This window comes from Oncorhynchus gorbuscha, unplaced genomic scaffold (genome assembly GCF_021184085.1).
Source record: "Oncorhynchus gorbuscha isolate QuinsamMale2020 ecotype Even-year unplaced genomic scaffold, OgorEven_v1.0 Un_scaffold_2191, whole genome shotgun sequence".
Taxonomy (NCBI): Eukaryota; Metazoa; Chordata; class Actinopteri; order Salmoniformes; family Salmonidae; genus Oncorhynchus; species Oncorhynchus gorbuscha.
The window spans coordinates 34,916-61,930 of record NW_025746764.1 but is presented as its reverse complement, the minus strand read 5'-3'; the positions used below and the strand labels follow the sequence as shown (position 1 = coordinate 61,930).

General features: G+C 47.3%; 1 pseudogene; it reads left to right on the top strand.

The window, feature by feature from the left end:
• The window catches only part of LOC124025132, a 47,859-nt pseudogene that overhangs the window by 8,108 nt on the left and 12,736 nt on the right, over window positions 1-27,015 (top strand).

Below are 27,015 nucleotides of genomic sequence, written 5' to 3'. Positions count from 1 at the left end.
ATGTTCCCACAGGGTGAGAGACACCACACACACAGACACACACACTATGTTCCCACGGGGTGAGAGACACCACACACACAGACACACACACACTATGTTCCCACGGGGTGAGAGACACCACACACACAGACACACACACACTATGTTCCCACAGGGTGAGAGACACCACACACACAGACACACACACACTATGTTCCCACAGGGTGAGAGACACCACACACACAGACACACACACACTATGTTCCCACAGGGTGAGAGACACCACACACACAGACACACACACACTATGTTCCCACAGGGTGAGAGACACCACACACACAGACACACACACACTATGTTCCCACGGGGTGAGAGACACCACACACACAGACACACACACACTATGTTCCCACGGGGTGAGAGACACCACACACACAGACACACACACACTATGTTCCCACAGGGTGAGAGACACCACACACACAGACACACACACACTATGTTCCCACGGGGTGAGAGACACCACACACACACTATGTTCCCACAGGGTGAGAGACACCACACACACAGACACACACACACTATGTTCCCACGGGGTGAGAGACACCACACACACACTATGTTCCCACAGGGTGAGAGACACCACACACACAGACACACACACACTATGTTCCCACAGGGTGAGAGACACCACACACACAGACACACACACACTATGTTCCCACAGGGTGAGAGACACCACACACACAGACACACACACACTATGTTCCCACGGGGTGAGAGACACCACACACACAGACACACACACACTATGTTCCCACGGGGTGAGAGACACCACACACACAGACACACACACACTATGTTCCCACAGGGTGAGAGACACCACACACACAGACACACACACACTATGTTCCCACAGGGTGAGAGACACCACACACACAGACACACACACACTATGTTCCCACGGGGTGAGAGACACCACACACACAGACACACACACACTATGTTCCCACAGGGTGAGAGACACCACACACACAGACACACACACACTATGTTCCCACGGGGTGAGAGACACCACACACACAGACACACACACACTATGTTCCCACGGGGTGAGACACCACACACACAGACACACACACACTATGTTCCCACGGGGTGAGAGACACCACACACACAGACACACACACACTATGTTCCCACAGGGTGAGAGACACCACACACACAGACACACACACACTATGTTCCCACAGGGTGAGAGACACCACACACACAGACACACACACACTATGTTCCCACAGGGTGAGAGACACCACACACACAGACACACACACACTATGTTCCCACAGGGTGAGAGACACCACACACACACTATGTTCCCACAGGGTGAGAGACACCACACACACACTATGTTCCCACAGGGTGAGAGACACCACACACACACTATGTTCCCACAGGGTGAGAGACACCACACACACAGACACACACACACTATGTTCCCACAGGGTGAGACACCACACACACAGACACACACACACTATGTTCCCACGGGGTGAGAGACACCACACACACAGACACACACACACTATGTTCCCACAGGGTGAGAGACACCACACACACAGACACACACACACTATGTTCCCACGGGGTGAGAGACACCACACACACAGACACACACACACTATGTTCCCACAGGGTGAGAGACACCACACACACAGACACACACACACTATGTTCCCACGGGGTGAGAGACACCACACACACAGACACACACACACTATGTTCCCACAGGGTGAGACACCACACACACAGACACACACACACTATGTTCCCACAGGGTGAGAGACACCACACACACAGACACACACACACTATGTTCCCACGGGGTGAGAGACACCACACACACAGACACACACACACTATGTTCCCACGGGGTGAGAGACACCACACACACAGACACACACACACTATGTTCCCACGGGGTGAGAGACACCACACACACAGACACACACACACTATGTTCCCACGGGGTGAGAGACACCACACACACACACTACGTTCCCACAGGGTGAGAGACACCAGACACACACAGACACACACACACTATGTTCCCACAGGGTGAGAGACACCACACACACAGACACACACACACTATGTTCCCACGGGGTGAGAGACACCACACACACAGACACACACACACTATGTTCCCACAGGGTGAGAGACACCACACACACAGACACACACACACTATGTTCCCACAGGGTGAGAGACACCACACACACAGACACACACACACTATGTTCCCACGGGGTGAGAGACACCACACACACAGACACACACACACTATGTTCCCACGGGGTGAGAGACACCACACACACACACTACGTTCCCACAGGGTGAGAGACACCAGACACACACAGACACACACACACTATGTTCCCACAGGGTGAGAGACACCACACACACAGACACACACACACTATGTTCCCACGGGGTGAGAGACACCACACACACACACTACGTTCCCACAGGGTGAGAGACACCACACACACAGACACACACACACTATGTTCCCACAGGGTGAGAGACACCACACACACAGACACACACACACTATGTTCCCACAGGGTGAGAGACACCACACACACAGACACACACACACTATGTTCCCACAGGGTGAGAGACACCACACACACAGACACACACACACTATGTTCCCACGGGGTGAGAGACACCACACACACAGACACACACACACTATGTTCCCACGGGGTGAGAGACACCACACACACAGACACACACACACTATGTTCCCACAGGGTGAGAGACACCACACACACAGACACACACACACTATGTTCCCACGGGGTGAGAGACACCACACACACACACTACGTTCCCACAGGGTGAGAGACACCACACACACAGACACACACACACTATGTTCCCACAGGGTGAGAGACACCACACACACAGACACACACACACTATGTTCCCACGGGGTGAGAGACACCACACACACAGACACACACACACTATGTTCCCACAGGGTGAGACACCACACACACAGACACACACACACTATGTTCCCACAGGGTGAGAGACACCACACACACAGACACACACACACTATGTTCCCACAGGGTGAGAGACACCACACACACAGACACACACACACTATGTTCCCACAGGGTGAGAGACACCACACACACAGACACACACACACTATGTTCCCACGGGGTGAGAGACACCACACACACAGACACACACACACTATGTTCCCACAGGGTGAGAGACACCACACACACAGACACACACACACTATGTTCCCACAGGGTGAGACACCACACACACAGACACACACACACTATGTTCCCACAGGGTGAGACACCACACACACAGACACACACACACTATGTTCCCACGGGGTGAGAGACACCACACACACAGACACACACACACTATGTTCTCACAGGGTGAGAGACAACACACACACACAGACACTATGTTCTCACAGGGTGAGAGACAACACACACACACAGACACTATGTTCTCACAGGGTGAGAGACAACACACACACACAGACACTATGTTCTCACAGGGTGAGAGACAACACACACACACAGACACTATGTTCTCACAGGGTGAGAGACACCAGACACACACAGACACAGACACTACGTTCTCACAGGGTGAGAGACACCAGACACACACAGACACACACACTATGTTCTCACAGGGTGAGAGACACCAGACACACACACACTACGTTCCCACAGGGTGAGAGACACCACACACACTACGTTCCCACAGGGTGAGACACCAGACACACACACACTACGTTCCCACAGGGTGAGACACCAGACACACACACACTACGTTCCCACAGGGTGAGACACACACACACTACGTTCCCACATGTTGAGAGACACCACACACACACATAATAAAGTGGTGATATGTTTTTGTAGTGGTTAAAAATGATTGACTAGTCACTCAGTCCCCAACCCTCTTTCACCATGTGTTTGCAGCCATCTTGAAAGGTCTGAAAAAGAAGGGGATTGTTCACCCTACACCCATTCAAATCCAGGGAATTCCAACCATGTAAGTACAGCAGTTAACCACTGATGAAGTTCCTTACAATGTCAACAGGATTTCTGGCCGTACAAAGATATACGATGTTTAACTGGCTTCTCATTGATTGTCTTGGCTTCTCGCTCCGTTACTGTAAAGCTCTAAAACAATTCTAGTAAAAAGGGTTATATCAATATGATGTGATTGGTTGGTTATATCAATATGATGTGATTGGTTGGTTGGTTATATCAATATGATGTGATTGGTTGGTTGGTTATATCAATATGATGTGATTGGTTGGTTGGTTATATCAATATGATATGATTGGTTGGTTGGTTATATCAATAGGATGTGATTGGTTGGTTATATCAATAGGATGTGATTGGTTGGTTGGTTATATCAATATGATGTGATTGGTTGGTTGGTTATATCAATAGGATGTGAGTGGTTGGTTATATCAATATGATGTGATTGGTTGGTTATATTAATATGATGTGATTGGTTGGTTATATCAATATGATGTGATTGGTTGGTTGGTTATATCAATATGATGTGATTGGTTGGTTGGTTATATCAATATGATGTGATTGGTTGGTTGGTTATATCAATATGATGTGATTGGTTGGTTGGTTATATCAATATGATGTGATTGGTTGGTTGGTTATATCAATATGATGTGATTGGTTGGTTGGTTATATCAATATGATGTGATTGGTTGGTTGGTTATATCAATATGATGTGATTGGTTGGTTGGTTATATCAATATGATGTGATTGGTTGGTTGGTTATATCAATATGATGTGATTGGTTGGTTGGTTATATCAATATGATGTGATTGGTTGGTTGGTTGGTTATATCAATATGATGTGATTGGTTGGTTGGTTATATCAATATGATGTGATTGGTTGGTTGGCTATATCAATATGATGTGATTGGTTGGTTATATCAATATGATGTGAGTGGTTGGTTGGCTATATCAATATGATGTGATTGGTTGGTTATATCAATATGATGTGAGTGGTTGGTTATATCAATATGATGTGATTGGTTGGTTGGTTATATCAATATGATGTGATTGGTTGGTTGGTTATATCAATATGATGTGATTGGTTGGTTGGTTATATCAATATGATGTGATTGGTTGGTTGGTTGGTTATATCAATATGATGTGATTGGTTGGTTGGTTATATCAATATGATGTGATTGGTTGGTTGGTTATATCAATATGATGTGATTGGTTGGTTGGTTGGTTATATCAATATGATGTGATTGGTTGGTTGGTTATATCAATATGATGTGATTGGTTGGTTGGTTGGTTATATCAATATGATGTGATTGGTTGGTTGGTTATATCAATATGATGTGATTGGTTGGTTGGTTATATCAATATGATGTGATTGGTTGGTTGGTTATATCAATAGGATGTGATTGGTTGGTTGGTTATATCAATATGATATGATTGGTTGGTTATATCAATATGATGTGATTGGTTGGTTGGTTATATCAATATGATATGATTGGTTGGTTATATCAATAGGATGTGATTGGTTGGTTGGTTATATCAATAGGATGTAATTGGTTGGTTGGTTATATCAATATGATGTGATTGGTTGGTTGGTTATATCAATATGATGTGATTGGTTGGTTGGTTATATCAATATGATGTGATTGGTTGGTTGGTTATATCAATATGATGTGATTGGTTGGTTGATTGGTTATATCAATATGATGTGATTGGTTGGTTGGTTATATCAATATGATGTGATTGGTTGGTTGGTTGGTTATATCAATATGATGTGATTGGTTGGTTGGTTATATCAATATGATGTGATTGGTTGGTTGGTTATATCAATATGATGTGATTGGTTGGTTGGTTGGTTATATCAATATGATGTGATTGGTTGGTTATATCAATATGATGTGATTGGTTGGTTGGTTATATCAATATGATGTGATTGGTTGGTTGGTTATATCAATATGATGTGATTGGTTGGTTGGTTATATCAATATGATGTGATTGGTTGGTTATATCAATATGATGTGATTGGTTGATTGGTTATATCAATATGATGTGATTGGTTGATTGGTTATATCAATATGATGTGATTGGTTGGTTATATCAATATGATGTGATTGGTTGGTTGGTTATATCAATATGATGTGATTGGTTGGTTGGTTATATCAATAGGATGTGATTGGTTGGTTATATCAATATGATGTGATTGGTTGGTTATATCAATATGATGTGATTGGTTGGTTGGCTATATCAATATGATGTGATTGGTTGGTTGGCTATATCAATATGATGTGATTGGTTGGTTGGCTATATTAATATGATGTGATTGGTTGGCTATATTAATATGATGTGATTGGTTGGTTGGTTATATCAATATGATGTGATTGGTTGGTTGGTTATATCAATAGGATGTGATTGGTTGGTTGGTTATATCAATATGATGTGATTGGTTGGTTATATCAATATGTGATTGGTTGGTTGGTTATATCAATATGATGTGATTGGTTGGTTGGTTATATCAATATGATGTGATTGGTTGGCTATATCAATATGTGATTGGTTGGTTGGTTATATCAATATGATGTGATTGGTTGGTTGGTTATATCAATAGGATGTGATTGGTTGGTTGGTTGGTTATATCAATATGTGATTGGTTGGTTATATCAATAGGATGTGATTGGTTGGTTATATCAATACGATGTGATTGGTTGGTTGGTTATATCAATAGGATGTGATTGGTTGGCTATATCAATACGATATGATTGGTTGGTTGGCTATATCAATACGATTTGATTGGTTGGTTGGCTATATCAACAGGATATAATTGATTGGTTTCCTCTCTGTGTGTGTTCAGTCTCTCAGGCCGGGATATGATCGGTATCGCCTTCACAGGTTCAGGGAAGACTCTGGTGTTCACCCTCCCCATCATCATGTTCTCTCTGGAGCAAGAGAAGAAACTGCCCTTCTGTAAGAGTGAAGGGCCCTACGGTCTCATCATCTGTCCCTCAGTAAGTCCTTCACACTGTAATGTTATGATAGAGGTTAGAGACTAACCTTCTGTAAGAGTGAAGGGCCCTACGGTCTCATTATCTGTCCCTCAGTAAGTCCTTCAGACTGTAATGTTATGATAGAGGTTAGAGAAGAAACTTGTTGGCTCAACAGACCCACACCATCATAGAATACTACTGTAATGTTTCTGATGTCCCTCTCCTCTCCCTATAGAGAGAGTTGGCTAAACAGACCATCATATAATACTACTGTAATGTTTCTGATGTCCCTCTCCTCTCCCTATAGAGAGAGTTGGCTAAACAGACCATCATAGAATACTACTGTAATGTTTCTGATGTCCCTCTCCTCTCCCTACAGAGAGAGTTGGCTAAACAGACCCACACCATCATAGAATACTACTGTAAGCTGCTGGAGGAAGAAGGGGCTCCACATATGAGATCAGTCCTCTGTATAGGAGGCATGTCTGTCAAAGACCAGATGGAGGTGGTCAAACAGTAAGTACTCTGAACCAGTCAGCCAGTCAGCTAGTCAACTAGTCAGCCAGCCAGCCAGCCAGTCAGCCAGCCAGCTAGTCAGCCAGCCAACCAGTCAGAAAGTCATCTAGTCAGCCAGTCAACCAGTCAGCCAGTCAACTAGTCAGCCAGTCAACTAGTCAGCCAGCTAGTCAGTCAGCCAGCCAGCCAGCCAGCCAGCTAGTCAGCCAGTCAGCCAGTCAACTAGTCAGCCAGCTAGTCAGTCAGCCAGCCAGCTAGTCAGCCAACCAGCCAGAAAGTCTGCTAGTCAGTCAGCCAGCTAGTCAGCCAGTCAACCAGTCAGCCAGTCAACTAGTCAACCAGTCAACTAGTCAGCCAGCCAGTCAACTAGTCAGCCAGCTTGTCAGTCAGCTAGTCATTCAGCCAGCCAGCTTGTCAGCCAGCCAGTCAGCAAGTCAGCCAGCCAGCTAGTCAGTCAGCCAGCCAGCTTGTCAGCCAGCCAGTCAGCAAGTCAGCCAGCCAGTCAGCAAGTCAGCCAGCCAGCCAGCTTGTCAGCCAGCCAGCTAGCTAGTCAGTCAGCCAGCCAGCTTGTCAGCCAGCCAGCTAGCCAGCAAGTCAGCCAGCTAGTCAGCCAGCGAGCCAGCTTGTCAGCTAGCCAGCCAGTCAGCAAGTCAGCCAGTTAACTTGTCAGCAGTCAGTCAGCTGTGTGAGGGCCAGTTTGACCCCTGACCCTGTTGAAATCTGTGTTTTGTAGTGGTGTCCACATGATGGTGGCGACCCCGGCCGTCTGATGGACCTACTGCAGAAGAAGATGATCAGTCTGGATATCTGTCGTTATCTGGCTCTAGACGAGGCTGACCGAATGATAGACATGGGCTTCAAGAAGACATCAGAACTATCTTCTCCTACTTTAAGGTACGGATATAAACTGGTTTGAACCAGTTCTGGACACGAGGGGGCATTTTAACCCCAGATCGCTCCTGAACACATTACAACATATCACTGTTTCTGTGTAGTGACGACTAGTGGTATGTTTTCGAACTGAACCAAACAGCAATGCTCTTAACATCACCCTTGACTCTGTACCGTAACACCCTGTATAGAGCCTCCACATTGACTCTGTACTGTAACACCCTGTATATAGCCTCCACATTGACTCTGTACTGGTACCCCCTGTATATAGCCTCCACATTGACTCTGTACTGGTACCCCCTGTATATAGCCTCCACATTGACTCTGTACTGGTACCCCCTGTATATAGCCTCCACATTGACTCTGTACCGGTACCCCCTGTATATAGCCTCCACATTGACTCTGTACCGTAACACCCTGTATATAGCCTCCACATTGACTCTGTACCGGTACCCCTGTATATAACCTCCACATTGAATCTGTACCAGTACCCCTGTATATAGCCTCCACATTGACTCTGTACCGTAACACCCTGTATATAGCCTCCACATTGACTCTGTACCGTAACACCCTGTATATAGCCTCCACATTGACTCTGTACCGGTACCCCCTGTATATAGCCTCCACATTGACTCTGTACCGTAACACCCTGTATATAGCCTCCACATTGACTCTGTACCGGTACCCCCTGTATATAGCCTCCACATTGACTCTGTACTGGTACCCCCTGTATATAGCCTCCACATTGACCCTGTACCGTAACACCCTGTATATAGCCTCCACATTGACTCTGTACCGGTACCCCCTGTATATAGCCTCCACATTGACTCTGTACTGTAATACCCTGTATATAGCCTCCACATTGACTCAGTACCGGTACCCCCTGTATATAGCCTCCACATTGACTCTGTACCGGTACCCCCTGTATATAGCCTCCACATTGACTCTGTACCGGTACTCCCTGTATATAGCCTCCACATTGACTCTGTACCGGTACCCCCTGTATATAGCCTCCACATTGACTCTGTACCGGTACCCCCTGTATATAGCCTCCACATTGACTCTGTACCGGTACCCCCTGTATATAGCCTCCACATTGACTCTGTACTGTAATACCCTGTATATAGCCTCCACATTGACTCAGTACCGGTACCCCCTGTATATAGCCTCCACATTGACTCTGTACCGGTACAGCCTGTATATAGCCTCCACATTGACTCTGTACCGGTACCCCCTGTATATAGCCTCCACATTGACTCTGTACCGGTACCCCCTGTATATAGCCTCCACATTGACTCTGTACTGGTACCCCTGTATATAGCCTCCACATTGACTCTGTACTGGTACCCCTGTATATAGCCTCCACATTGACTCTGTACCGGTACCCCTGTATATAGCCTCCACATTGACTCTGTACCGGTACTCCCTGTATATAGCCTCCACATTGACTCTGTACCGGTACCCCCTGTATATAGCCTCCACATTGACTCTGTACCGGTACCCCTGTATATAGCCTCCACATTGACTCTGTACCGGTACCCCCTGTATATAGCCTCCACATTGACTCTGTACTGTAATACCCTGTATATAGCCTCCACATTGACTCAGTACCGGTACCCCCTGTATATAGCCTCCACATTGACTCTGTACCGGTACAGCCTGTATATAGCCTCCACATTGACTCTGTACCGGTACCCCCTGTATATAGCCTCCACATTGACTCTGTACCGGTACCCCTGTATATAGCCTCCACATTGACTCTGTACCGGTACCCCCTGTATATAGCCTCCACATTGACTCTGTACTGGTACCCCCTGTATATAGCCTCCACATTGACTCTGTACTGGTACCCCCTGTATATAGCCTCCACATTGACTCTGTACTGGTACCCCCTGTATATAGCCTCCACATTGACTCTGTACTGGTACCCCCTGTATATAGCCTCCACATTGACTCTGTACCGGTACCCCCTGTATATAGCCTCCACATTGACTCTGTACCGGTACCCCCTGTATATAGCCTCCACATTGACTCTGTACCGGTACCCCCTGTATATCGCCTCCACATTGACTCTGTACCGGTACCCCCTGTATATAGCCTCCACATTGACTCTGTACTGGTACCCCCTGTATATAGCCTCCACATTGACTCTGTACCGTAACACCCTGTATATAGCCTCCACATTGACTCTGTACCGTAACACCCTGTATATAGCCTCCACATTGACTCTGTACCGGTACCCCCTGTATATAGCCTCCACATTGACTCTGTACCGGTACCCCTGTATATAGCCTCCACATTGACTCTGTACTGGTACCCCCTGTATATAGCCTCCACATTGACTCTGTACCGTAACACCCTGTATATAGCCTCCACATTGACTCTGTACCGTAACACCCTGTATATAGCCTCCACATTGACTCTGTACTGGTACCCCCTGTATATAGCCTCCACATTGACTCTGTACCGGTACCCCTGTATATAGCCTCCACATTGACTCTGTACCGTAATACCCTGTATATAGCCTCCACATTGACTCTGTACTGTAATACCCTGTATATAGCCTCCACATTGACTCTGTACCGGTACCCCCTGTATATAGCCTCCACATTGACTCTGTACCGTAACACCCTGTATATAGCCTCCACATTGACTCTGTACCGTAACACCCTGTATATAGCCTCCACATTGACTCTGTACCGGTACCCCCTGTATATAGCCTCCACATTGACTCTGTACCGGTACCCCCTGTATATAGCCTCCACATTGACTCTGTACTGGTACCCCCTGTATATAGCCTCCACATTGACTCTGTACCGTAACACCCTGTATATAGCCTCCACATTGACTCTGTACCGTAACACCCTGTATATAGCCTCCACATTGACTCTGTACTGGTACCCCCTGTATATAGCCTCCACATTGACTCTGTACCGGTACCCCCTGTATATAGCCTCCACATTGACTCTGTACCGTAATACCCTGTATATAGCCTCCACATTGACTCTGTACTGTAATACCCTGTATATAGCCTCCACATTGACTCTGTACCGGTACCCCCTGTATATAGCCTCCACATTGACTCTGTACCGTAATACCCTGTATATAGCCTCCACATTGACTCTGTACCGGTACCCCCTGTATATAGCCTCCACATTGACTCTGTACCGTAATACCCTGTATATAGCCTCCACATTGACTCTGTACCGGTACCCCCTGTATATAGCCTCCACATTGACTCTGTACCGTAATACCCTGTATATAGCCTCCACATTGACTCTGTACCGGTACCCCCTGTATATAGCCTCCACATTGACTCTGTACCGGTACCCCCTGTATATAGCCTCCACATTGACTCTGTACCGGGACCCCCTGTATAGAGCCTCCACATTGACTCTGTACTGGTCCCCCCTGTATATAGCCTCCACATTGACTCTGTACTGGAACCCCCTGTATAGAGCCTCCACATTGACTCTGTACTGGTACCCCCTGTATATAGCCTCCACATTGACTCTGTACCGGTACCCCCTGTATATAGTCTCCACATTGACTCTGTACCGGTACCCCCTGTATATAGCCTCCACATTGACTCTGTACTGGTACCCCCTGTACGGTATAGTCTCCACATTGACTCTGTATAGTATAGCCTCCACATTGACTCTGTACCGGTACCCCCTGTATATAGCCTCCACATTGACTCTGTACCGGTACCCCCTGTATATAGCCTCCACATTGACTCTGTACCGGTACCCCCTGTATATAGCCTCCACATTGACTCTGTACCGGTACCCCCTGTATATAGCCTCCACATTGACTCTGTACCGGTACCCCCTGTATATAGCCTCCACATTGACTCTGTACCGGTACCCCTGTATATAGCCTCCACATTGACTCTGTACCGGTACACCCTGTATATAGCCTCCACATTGACTCTGTACCGGTACCCCCTGTATATAGCCTCCACATTGACTCTGTACCGGTACCCCCTGTATATAGCCTCCACATTGACTCTGTACCGGTACCCCTGTATATAGCCTCCACATTGACTCTGTACCGGTACCCCCTGTATATAGCCTCCACATTGACTCTGTACCGGTACCCCCTGTATATAGCCTCCACATTGACTCTGTACCGGTACCCCCTGTATATAGCCTCCACATTGACTCTGTACCGGTACCCCCTGTATATAGCCTCCACATTGACTCTGTACCGGTACCCCCTGTATATAGCCTCCACATTGACTCTGTACCGGTACCCCCTGTATATAGCCTCCACATTGACTCTGTACCGGTACCCCCTGTATATAGCCTCCACATTGACTCTGTACCGGTACCCCCTGTATATAGCCTCCACATTGACTCTGTACCGGTACCCCCTGTATATAGTCTCCACATTGACTCTGTACCGGTACCCCTGTATATAGCCTCCACATTGACTCTGTACCGGTACCCCTGTATATAGCCTCCACATTGACTCTGTACCGGTACCCCCTGTATATAGCCTCCACATTGACTCTGTACCGTAATACCCTGTATATAGCCTCCACATTGACTCTGTACCGGTACCCCCTGTATATAGCCTCCACATTGACTCTGTACCGTAATACCCCCTGTATATAGCCTCCACATTGACTCTGTACCGGTACCCCCTGTATATAGCCTCCACATTGACTCTGTACCGGTACCCCCTGTATATAGCCTCCACATTGACTCTGTACCGGTACCCCCTGTATATAGCCTCCACATTGACTCTGTACCGGTACCCCCTGTATATAGCCTCCACATTGACTCTGTACCGGCCTACCCCCTGTATATAGCCTCCACATTGACTCTGTACTGGTACCCCCTGTATATAGCCTGTGTATATAGCCTCCACATTGACTCTGTACCGGTACCCCCTGTATATAGCCTCCACATTGACTCTGTACTACCCCCTGTATATAGCCTCCACATTGACTCTGTACCGGTACCCCCTGTATATAGCCTCCACATTGACTCTGTACTGGTACCCCCTGTATATAGCCTCCACATTGACTCTGTACCGGTACCCCCTGTATATAGTCTCCACATTGACTCTGTACCGGTACCCCCTGTATATAGTCTCCACATTGACTCTGTACTGGTACTCCCTGTATATAGCCTCCACATTGACTCTGTACCGGTACCCCCTGTATATAGCCTCCACATTGACTCTGTACTGGTACCCCTGTATATAGCCTCCACATTGACTCTGTACTGGTACCCCTGTATATAGCCTCCACATTGACTCTGTACCGGTACCCCCTGTATATAGCCTCCACATTGACTCTGTACTGGTACCCTCTGTATATAGCCTCCACATTGACTCTGTACTGGTACTCCCTGTATATAGCCTCCACATTGACTCTGTACCGGTACCCCTGTATATAGCCTCCACATTGACTCTGTACTGGTACTCCCTGTATATAGCCTCCACATTGACTCTGTACTGGTACCCCCTGTATATAGCCTCCACATTGACTCTGTACTGGTACCCCTGTATATAGCCTCCACATTGACTCTGTACTGGCCTCCACTCCTGTACTGTATATAGCCTCCACATTGACTCTGTACTGGTACCCCTGTATATAGTCTCCACATTGACTCTGTACCGTAACACCCTGTATATAGCCTCCACATTGACTCTGTACCGGTACCCCCTGTATATAGCCTCCACATTGACTCTGTACCGGTACCCCCTGTATATAGCCTCCACATTGACTCTGGTACCGTAATACCCTGTATATAGTCTCCACATTGACTCTGGTACCGTAATACCCTGTATATAGTCTCCACATTGACTCTGGTACCGTAATACCCTGTATATAGTCTCCACATTGACTCTGGTACCGTAATACCCTGTATATAGTCTCCACATTGACTCTGGTACCGTAATACCCTGTATATAGCCTCCACATTGACTCTGTACCGTAATACCCTGTATATAGCCTCCACATTGACTCTGTACCGGTACCCCCTGTATATAGCCTCCACATTGACTCTGTACCGGTACCCCCTGTATATAGCCTCCACATTGACTCTGTACCGTAATACCCTGTATATAGCCTCCACATTGACTCTGTACCGGTACCCCATGTATATAGCCTCCACATTGACTCTGTACCGTAATACCCTGTATATAGCCTCCACATTGACTCTGTACCGGTACCCCTGTATATAGCCTCCACATTGACTCTGTACCGGTACCCCCTGTATATAGCCTCCACATTGACTCTGTACCGTAATACCCTGTATATAGCCTCCACATTGACTCTGTACCGGTACCCCATGTATATAGCCTCCACATTGACTCTGTACCGTAATACCCTGTATATAGCCTCCACATTGACTCTGTACCGGTACCCCCTGTATATAGCCTACACATTGACTCTGTACCGGTACCCCCTGTATATAGCCTCCACATTGACTCTGTACCGGTACCCCCTGTATATAGCCTCCACATTGACTCTGTACCGGTACCCCCTGTATATAGCCTCCACATTGACTCTGTACCGGTACCCCCTGTATATAGCCTCCACATTGACTCTGTACTGGTACCCCTGTATATAGCCTCCACATTGACTCTGTACCGGTACCCCCTGTATATAGCCTCCACATTGACTCTGTACTGGTACACCCTGTATATAGCCTCCACATTGACTCTGTACTGGTACCTCCTGTATATAGCCTCCACATTGACTCTGTACCGGTACCCCCTGTATATAGCCTCCACATTGACTCTGTACTGGTACCCCCTGTATATAGCCTCCACATTGACTCTGTACTGGTACCCCCTGTATATAGTCTCCACATTGACTCTGTACCGGTACCCCCTGTATATAGTCTCCACATTGACTCTGTACTGGTACTCCCTGTATATAGCCTCCACATTGACTCTGTACCGGTACCCCTGTATATAGCCTCCACATTGACTCTGTACTGGTACCCTCTGTATATAGCCTCCACATTGACTCTGTACTGGTACTCCCTGTATATAGCCTCCACATTGACTCTGTACCGGTACCCCTGTATATAGCCTCCACATTGACTCTGTACTGGTACCCTCTGTATATAGCCTCCACATTGACTCTGTACTGGTACTCCCTGTATATAGCCTCCACATTGACTCTGTACCGGTACCCCCTGTATATAGCCTCCACATTGACTCTGTACTGGTACTCCCTGTATATAGCCTCCACATTGACTCTGTACTGGTACCCCCTGTATATAGCCTCCACATTGACTCTGTACTGGTACCCCCTGTATATAGCCTCCACATTGACTCTGTACTGGTACTCCCTGTATATAGCCTCCACATTGACTCTGTACTGGTACCCCCTGTATATAGTCTCCACATTGACTCTGTACCGTAACACCCTGTATATAGCCTCCACATTGACTCTGTACCGGTACCCCCTGTATATAGCCTCCACATTGACTCTGTACCGGTACCCCCTGTATATAGCCTCCACATTGACTCTGGTACCGTAATACCCTGTATATAGTCTCCACATTGACTCTGGTACCGTAATACCCTGTATATAGTCTCCACATTGACTCTGGTACCGTAATACCCTGTATATAGTCTCCACATTGACTCTGGTACCGTAATACCCTGTATATAGTCTCCACATTGACTCTGTACTGGTACCCCCTGTATATAGCCTCCACATTGACTCTGTACTGGTACCCCCTGTATATAGCCTCCACATTGACTCTGTACTGGTACTCCCTGTATATAGCCTCCACATTGACTCTGTACCGGTACCTCCTGTATATAACCTCCACATTGACTCTGTACCGGTACCCCCTGTATATAGTCTCCACATTGACTCTGTACCGGTACCCCCTGTATATAGTCTCCACATTGACTCTGTACCGGTACCCCCTGTATATAGTCTCCACATTGACTCTGTACCGGTACCCCCTGTATATAGCCTCCACATTGACTCAGTACCGGTACCCCCTGTATATAGCCTCCACATTGACTCTGTACCGGTACCCCCTGTATATAGTCTCCACATTGACTCTGTACCGTAATACCCTGTATATAGCCTCCACATTGACTCTGTACCGGTACCCCCTGTATATAGCCTCCACATTGACTCTGTACCGGTACCCCCTGTATATAGCCTCCACATTGACTCTGTACCGTAATACCCTGTATATAGCCTCCACATTGACTCTGTACCGGTACCCCATGTATATAGCCTCCACATTGACTCTGTACCGTAATACCCTGTATATAGCCTCCACATTGACTCTGTACCGGTACCCCCTGTATATAGCCTACACATTGACTCTGTACCGGTACCCCCTGTATATAGCCTCCACATTGACTCTGTACCGGTACCCCTGTATATAGCCTCCACATTGACTCTGTACCGGTACCCCCTGTATATAGCCTCCACATTGACTCTGTACCGGTACCCCCTGTATATAGCCTCCACATTGACTCTGTACTGGTACCCCCTGTATATAGCCTCCACATTGACTCTGTACCGGTACCCCCTGTATATAGCCTCCACATTGACTCTGTACTGGTACACCCTGTATATAGCCTCCACATTGACTCTGTACTGGTACCTCCTGTATATAGCCTCCACATTGACTCTGTACCGGTACCCCCTGTATATAGCCTCCACATTGACTCTGTACTGGTACCCTCTGTATATAGCCTCCACATTGACTCTGTACTGGTACTCCCTGTATATAGCCTCCACATTGACTCTGTACCGGTACCCCCTGTATATAGCCTCCACATTGACTCTGTACTGGTACTCCCTGTATATAGCCTCCACATTGACTCTGTACTGGTACTCCCCTGTATATAGCCTCCACATTGACTCTGTACTGGTACCCCCTGTATATAGCCTCCACATTGACTCTGTACTGGTACTCCCTGTATATAGCCTCCACATTGACTCTGTACTGGTACCCCTGTATATAGTCTCCACATTGACTCTGTACCGTAACACCCTGTATATAGCCTCCACATTGACTCTGTACCGGTACCCCCTGTATATAGCCTCCACATTGACTCTGTACCGGTACCCCCTGTATATAGCCTCCACATTGACTCTGGTACCGTAATACCCTGTATATAGTCTCCACATTGACTCTGGTACCGTAATACCCTGTATATAGTCTCCACATTGACTCTGGTACCGTAATACCCTGTATATAGTCTCCACATTGACTCTGGTACCGTAATACCCTGTATATAGTCTCCACATTGACTCTGGTACCGTAATACCCTGTATATAGCCTCCACATTGACTCTGTACCGTAATACCCTGTATATAGCCTCCACATTGACTCTGTACCGGTACCCCCTGTATATAGCCTCCACATTGACTCTGTACCGGTACCCCCTGTATATAGCCTCCACATTGACTCTGTACTGGTACCCCCTGTATATAGCCTACACATTGACTCTGTACCGGTACCCCCTGTATATAGCCTCCACATTGACTCTGTACCGGTACCCCCTGTATATAGCCTCCACATTGACTCTGTACCGGTACCCCCTGTATATAGCCTCCACATTGACTCTGTACCGGTACCCCTGTATATAGCCTCCACATTGACTCTGTACCGGTACCCCCTGTATATAGCCTCCACATTGACTCTGTACTGGTACCCCCTGTATATAGCCTCCACATTGACTCTGTACCGGTACCCCCTGTATATAGCCTCCACATTGACTCTGTACTGGTACACCCTGTATATAGCCTCCACATTGACTCTGTACTGGTACCTCCTGTATATAGCCTCCACATTGACTCTGTACCGGTACCCCCTGTATATAGCCTCCACATTGACTCTGTACTGGTACCCCCTGTATATAGCCTCCACATTGACTCTGTACTGGTACCCCCTGTATATAGTCTCCACATTGACTCTGTACCGGTACCCCCTGTATATAGTCTCCACATTGACTCTGTACTGGTACTCCCTGTATATAGCCTCCACATTGACTCTGTACCGGTACCCCCTGTATATAGCCTCCACATTGACTCTGTACTGGTACCCCCTGTATATAGCCTCCACATTGACTCTGTACCGGTACCCCCTGTATATAGCCTCCACATTGACTCTGTACTGGTACCCTCTGTATATAGCCTCCACATTGACTCTGTACTGGTACTCCCTGTATATAGCCTCCACATTGACTCTGTACCGGTACCCCTGTATATAGCCTCCACATTGACTCTGTACTGGTACTCCTGTATATAGCCTCCACATTGACTCTGTACTGGTACCCCCTGTATATAGCCTCCACATTGACTCTGTACTGGTACCCCCTGTATATAGCCTCCACATTGACTCTGTACTGGTACTCCTGTATATAGCCTCCACATTGACTCTGTACTGGTACCCCCTGTATATAGTCTCCACATTGACTCTGTACCGTAACACCCTGTATATAGCCTCCACATTGACTCTGTACCGGTACCCCTGTATATAGCCTCCACATTGACTCTGTACCGGTACCCCCTGTATATAGCCTCCACATTGACTCTGGTACCGTAATACCCTGTATATAGTCTCCACATTGACTCTGGTACCGTAATACCCTGTATATAGTCTCCACATTGACTCTGGTACCGTAATACCCTGTATATAGTCTCCACATTGACTCTGGTACCGTAATACCCTGTATATAGTCTCCACATTGACTCTGTACTGGTACCCCCTGTATATAGCCTCCACATTGACTCTGTACTGGTACCCCTGTATATAGCCTCCACATTGACTCTGTACTGGTACTCCTGTATATAGCCTCCACATTGACTCTGTACCGGTACCTCCTGTATATAACCTCCACATTGACTCTGTACCGGTACCCCCTGTATATAGTCTCCACATTGACTCTGTACCGGTACCCCCTGTATATAGTCTCCACATTGACTCTGTACCGGTACCCCCTGTATATAGTCTCCACATTGACTCTGTACCGGTACCCCCTGTATATAGCCTCCACATTGACTCAGTACCGGTACCCCCTGTATATAGCCTCCACATTGACTCTGTACCGGTACCCCTGTATATAGTCTCCACATTGACTCTGTACCGTAATACCCTGTATATAGCCTCCACATTGACTCTGTACCGGTACCCCCTGTATATAGCCTCCACATTGACTCTGTACCGGTACCCCCTGTATATAGCCTCCACATTGACTCTGTACCGTAATACCCTGTATATAGCCTCCACATTGACTCTGTACCGGTACCCCATGTATATAGCCTCCACATTGACTCTGTACCGTAATACCCTGTATATAGCCTCCACATTGACTCTGTACCGGTACCCCCTGTATATAGCCTACACATTGACTCTGTACCGGTACCCCCTGTATATAGCCTCCACATTGACTCTGTACCGGTACCCCCTGTATATAGCCTCCACATTGACTCTGTACCGGTACCCCCTGTATATAGCCTCCACATTGACTCTGTACCGGTACCCCCTGTATATAGCCTCCACATTGACTCTGTACTGGTACCCCCTGTATATAGCCTCCACATTGACTCTGTACCGGTACCCCCTGTATATAGCCTCCACATTGACTCTGTACTGGTACACCCTGTATATAGCCTCCACATTGACTCTGTACTGGTACCTCCTGTATATAGCCTCCACATTGACTCTGTACCGGTACCCCCTGTATATAGCCTCCACATTGACTCTGTACTGGTACCCTCTGTATATAGCCTCCACATTGACTCTGTACTGGTACTCCCTGTATATAGCCTCCACATTGACTCTGTACCGGTACCCCCTGTATATAGCCTCCACATTGACTCTGTACTGGTACTCCCTGTATATAGCCTCCACATTGACTCTGTACTGGTACCCCCTGTATATAGCCTCCACATTGACTCTGTACTGGTACCCCCTGTATATAGCCTCCACATTGACTCTGTACTGGTACTCCCTGTATATAGCCTCCACATTGACTCTGTACTGGTACCCCCTGTATATAGTCTCCACATTGACTCTGTACCGTAACACCCTGTATATAGCCTCCACATTGACTCTGTACCGGTACCCCCTGTATATAGCCTCCACATTGACTCTGTACCGGTACCCCCTGTATATAGCCTCCACATTGACTCTGGTACCGTAATACCCTGTATATAGTCTCCACATTGACTCTGGTACCGTAATACCCTGTATATAGTCTCCACATTGACTCTGGTACCGTAATACCCTGTATATAGTCTCCACATTGACTCTGGTACCGTAATACCCTGTATATAGTCTCCACATTGACTCTGGTACCGTAATACCCTGTATATAGCCTCCACATTGACTCTGTACCGTAATACCCTGTATATAGCCTCCACATTGACTCTGTACCGGTACCCCCTGTATATAGCCTCCACATTGACTCTGTACCGGTACCCCCTGTATATAGCCTCCACATTGACTCTGTACTGGTACCCCCTGTATATAGCCTACACATTGACTCTGTACCGGTACCCCCTGTATATAGCCTCCACATTGACTCTGTACCGGTACCCCCTGTATATAGCCTCCACATTGACTCTGTACCGGTACCCCTGTATATAGCCTCCACATTGACTCTGTACCGGTACCCCCTGTATATAGCCTCCACATTGACTCTGTACCGGTACCCCCTGTATATAGCCTCCACATTGACTCTGTACTGGTACCCCCTGTATATAGCCTCCACATTGACTCTGTACCGGTACCCCCTGTATATAGCCTCCACATTGACTCTGTACTGGTACACCCTGTATATAGCCTCCACATTGACTCTGTACTGGTACCTCCTGTATATAGCCTCCACATTGACTCTGTACCGGTACCCCCTGTATATAGCCTCCACATTGACTCTGTACTGGTACCCCCTGTATATAGCCTCCACATTGACTCTGTACTGGTACCCCCTGTATATAGTCTCCACATTGACTCTGTACCGGTACCCCTGTATATAGTCTCCACATTGACTCTGTACTGGTACTCCCTGTATATAGCCTCCACATTGACTCTGTACCGGTACCCCCTGTATATAGCCTCCACATTGACTCTGTACTGGTACCCTCTGTATATAGCCTCCACATTGACTCTGTACCGGTACCCCCTGTATATAGCCTCCACATTGACTCTGTACTGGTACCCACTGTATATAGCCTCCACATTGACTCTGTACTGGTACCCCCTGTATATAGTCTCCACATTGACTCTGTACCGGTACCCCCTGTATATAGTCTCCACATTGACTCTGTACTGGTACTCCCTGTATATAGCCTCCACATTGACTCTGTACCGGTACCCCCTGTATATAGCCTCCACATTGACTCTGTACTGGTACCCTCTGTATATAGCCTCCACATTGACTCTGTACTGGTACTCCCTGTATATAGCCTCCACATTGACTCTGTACCGGTACCCCCTGTATATAGCCTCCACATTGACTCTGTACTGGTACCCTCTGTATATAGCCTCCACATTGACTCTGTACTGGTACTCCCTGTATATAGCCTCCACATTGACTCTGTACCGGTACCCCCTGTATATAGCCTCCACATTGACTCTGTACTGGTACTCCCTGTATATAGCCTCCACATTGACTCTGTACTGGTACCCCCTGTATATAGCCTCCACATTGACTCTGTACTGGTACCCCCTGTATATAGCCTCCACATTGACTCTGTACTGGTACTCCTGTATATAGCCTCCACATTGACTCTGTACTGGTACCCCCTGTATATAGTCTCCACATTGACTCTGTACCGTAACACCCTGTATATAGCCTCCACATTGACTCTGTACCGGTACCCCCTGTATATAGCCTCCACATTGACTCTGGTACCGTAATACCCTGTATATAGTCTCCACATTGACTCTGGTACCGTAATACCCTGTATATAGTCTCCACATTGACTCTGGTACCGTAATACCCTGTATATAGTCTCCACATTGACTCTGGTACCGTAATACCCTGTATATAGTCTCCACATTGACTCTGGTACCGTAATACCCTGTATATAGCCTCCACATTGACTCTGTACCGTAATACCCTGTATATAGCCTCCACATTGACTCTGTACCGGTACCCCCTGTATATAGCCTCCACATTGACTCTGTACCGGTACCCCCTGTATATAGCCTCCACATTGACTCTGTACCGGTACCCCCTGTATATAGCCTACACATTGACTCTGTACCGGTACCCCCTGTATATAGCCTCCACATTGACTCTGTACCGGTACCCCCTGTATATAGCCTCCACATTGACTCTGTACCGGTACCCCCTGTATATAGCCTCCACATTGACTCTGTACCGGTACCCCCTGTATATAGCCTCCACATTGACTCTGTACCGGTACCCCCTGTATATAGCCTCCACATTGACTCTGTACCGGTACCCCCTGTATATAGCCTCCACATTGACTCTGTACTGGTACCCCCTGTATATAGCCTCCACATTGACTCTGTACTGGTACCCCCTGTATATAGTCTCCACATTGACTCTGTACCGGTACCCCCTGTATATAGTCTCCACATTGACTCTGTACCGGTACCCCCTGTATATAGTCTCCACATTGACTCTGTACTGGTACTCCCTGTATATAGCCTCCACATTGACTCTGTACCGGTACCCCCTGTATATAGCCTCCACATTGACTCTGTACTGGTACCCTCTGTATATAGCCTCCACATTGACTCTGTACCGGTACCCCCTGTATATAGCCTCCACATTGACTCTGTACTGGTACCCCCTGTATATAGCCTCCACATTGACTCTGTACCGTAATACCCTGTATATAGCCTCCACATTGACTCTGTACCGGTACCCCCTGTATATAGCCTCCACATTGACTCTGTACCGGTACCCCCTGTATATAGCCTCCACATTGACTCTGTACCGGTACCCCCTGTATATAGCCTACACATTGACTCTGTACCGGTACCCCCTGTATATAGCCTCCACATTGACTCTGTACTGGTACCCCCTGTATATAGCCTCCACATTGACTCTGTACTGGTACCCCCTGTATATAGTCTCCACATTGACTCTGTACCGGTACCCCCTGTATATAGTCTCCACATTGACTCTGTACTGGTACTCCCTGTATATAGCCTCCACATTGACTCTGTACCGGTACCCCCTGTATATAGCCTCCACATTGACTCTGTACCGGTACCCCCTGTATATAGCCTCCACATTGACTCTGGTACCGTAATACCCTGTATATAGTCTCCACATTGACTCTGGTACCGTAATACCCTGTATATAGTCTCCACATTGACTCTGGTACCGTAATACCCTGTATATAGTCTCCACATTGACTCTGGTACCGTAATACCCTGTATATAGTCTCCACATTGACTCTGGTACCGTAATACCCTGTATATAGCCTCCACATTGACTCTGTACCGTAATACCCTGTATATAGCCTCCACATTGACTCTGTACCGGTACCCCCTGTATATAGCCTCCACATTGACTCTGTACCGGTACCCCCTGTATATAGCCTCCACATTGACTCTGTACCGTAATACCCTGTATATAGCCTCCACATTGACTCTGTACCGGTACCCCATGTATATAGCCTCCACATTGACTCTGTACCGGTACCCCCTGTATATAGCCTACACATTGACTCTGTACCGGTACCCCCTGTATATAGCCTCCACATTGACTCTGTACCGGTACCCCCTGTATATAGCCTCCACATTGACTCTGTACCGGTACCCCCTTTATATAGCCTCCACATTGACTCTGTACCGGTACCCCCTGTATATAGCCTCCACATTGACTCTGTACTGGTACCCCCTGTATATAGCCTCCACATTGACTCTGTACCGGTACCCCCTGTATATAGCCTCCACATTGACTCTGTACTGGTACACCCTGTATATAGCCTCCACATTGACTCTGTACTGGTACCTCCTGTATATAGCCTCCACATTGACTCTGTACCGGTACCCCCTGTATATAGCCTCCACATTGACTCTGTACTGGTACCCCTGTATATAGCCTCCACATTGACTCTGTACTGGTACCCCCTGTATATAGTCTCCACATTGACTCTGTACCGGTACCCCCTGTATATAGTCTCCACATTGACTCTGTACGGGTACTCCCTGTATATAGCCTCCACATTGACTCTGTACCGGTACCCCCTGTATATAGCCTCCACATTGACTCTGTACTGGTACCCTCTGTATATAGCCTCCACATTGACTCTGTACTGGTACTCCTGTATATAGCCTCCACATTGACTCTGTACCGGTACCCCCTGTATATAGCCTCCACATTGACTCTGTACTGGTACCCTCTGTATATAGCCTCCACATTGACTCTGTACTGGTACTCCTGTATATAGCCTCCACATTGACTCTGTACCGGTACCCCCTGTATATAGCCTCCACATTGACTCTGTACTGGTACTCCCTGTATATAGCCTCCACATTGACTCTGTACTGGTACCCCCTGTATATAGCCTCCACATTGACTCTGTACTGGTACCCCCTGTATATAGCCTCCACATTGACTCTGTACTGGTACTCCCTGTATATAGCCTCCACATTGACTCTGTACTGGTACCCCCTGTATATAGTCTCCACATTGACTCTGTACCGTAACACCCTGTATATAGCCTCCACATTGACTCTGTACCGGTACCCCCTGTATATAGCCTCCACATTGACTCTGTACCGGTACCCCCTGTATATAGCCTCCACATTGACTCTGGTACCGTAATATCCTGTATATAGTCTCCACATTGACTCTGGTACCGTAATACCCTGTATATAGTCTCCACATTGACTCTGGTACCGTAATACCCTGTATATAGTCTCCACATTGACTCTGGTACCGTAATACCCTGTATATAGTCTCCACATTGACTCTGGTACCGTAATACCCTGTATATAGCCTCCACATTGACTCTGTACCGGTACCCCCTGTATATAGCCTCCACATTGACTCTGTACTGGTACCCTCTGTATATAGCCTCCACATTGACTCTGTACTGGTACCCCCTGTATATAGCCTCCACATTGACTCTGTACTGGTACCCCCTGTATATAGCCTCCACATTGACTCTGTACTGGTACCCCCTGTATATAGCCTCCACATTGACTCTGTACTGGTACCCCCTGTATATAACCTCCACATTGACTCTGGTACCCCCTGTATATAGCCTCCACATTGACTCTGTACCAGTACCCCCTGTATATAGCCTCCACATTGACTCTGTACTGGTACCCCCTGTATATAGCCTCCACATTGACTCTGTACCAGTACCCCCTGTATATAGCCTCCACATTGACTCTGTACCGGTACCCCCTGTATATAGCCTCCACATTGACTCTGTACTGGTACCCCCTGTATATAGCCTCCACATTGACTCTGTACTGGTACCTCCTGTATATAGCCTCCACATTGACTCTGTACCGGTACCCCCTGTATATAGCCTCCACATTGACTCTGTACTGGTACCCCCTGTATATAGCCTCCACATTGACTCTGTACTGGTACCCCCTGTATATAGTCTCCACATTGACTCTGTACCGGTACCCCCTGTATATAGCCTCCATATTGACTCTGTACCGGTACCCCCTGTATAGAGCCTCCACATTGACTCTGTACACAGGTACCCCCTGTATAGAGCCTCCACATTGACTCTGTACTGGTCCCCCCTGTATATAGCCTCCACATTGACTCTGTACTGGTACCCCCTGTATATAGCCTCCACATTGACTCTGTACTTATGATTATTTTTTACACTAAGTTCTATCTATACCTGTTGTATTCAGCACGTGTGAATCAAATTTGATTTGATTTGCAGGGCCAGAGACAAACTCTTCTGTTTAGTGCGACCATGCCCAAGAAGATCCAGAACTTTGCCAAGAGTGCCCTGGTCAAACCCATCACCATCAACGTGGGCCGGGCCGGCGCTGCCAGCCTGGACGTCATTCAGGTACAACACACCAGCAGAAAAATATCCGTCCCAAATACTGTAGCACCCTCTTCTCTATATAGTGCACTACCTGGTTTAAAATAGTGCACTGCCTGGCCTAAAGTAGTGCCCTGCCTGGTCTAGGTAGTACACTGCCTGGTTTAAAGTAGTGCCCTGCCTGGTCTAGGTAGTACCCTGCCTGGTTTAAAGTAGTGCACTGCCTGGTTTAAAGTAGCGCCCTGCCTGGTTTAAAGTAGTGCACTACCTGGCCTAAAGTAGTGCCCTGCCTGGCCTAAAGTAGTGCCCTGCCTGGCCTAAAGTAGTGCCCTGCCTGGCCTAAAGTAGTGCCCTGCCTGGCCTAAAGTAGTGCCCTGCCTGGCCTAAAGTAGTGCCCTGCCTGGCCTAAAGTAGTGCACTATATGGGGAGTAGGGTACAATTTGGGACGCACACTAATAACTTCCTTTAAAGCAGGTTTTCACAGGAATATCTTAAATGAAATAGGTTTTGTGTACTTTTGCCACTGACTGCAAATGGACTTTTTTATATATATATTATTATTATAATGCTTACATTGATTGTTTTTCCA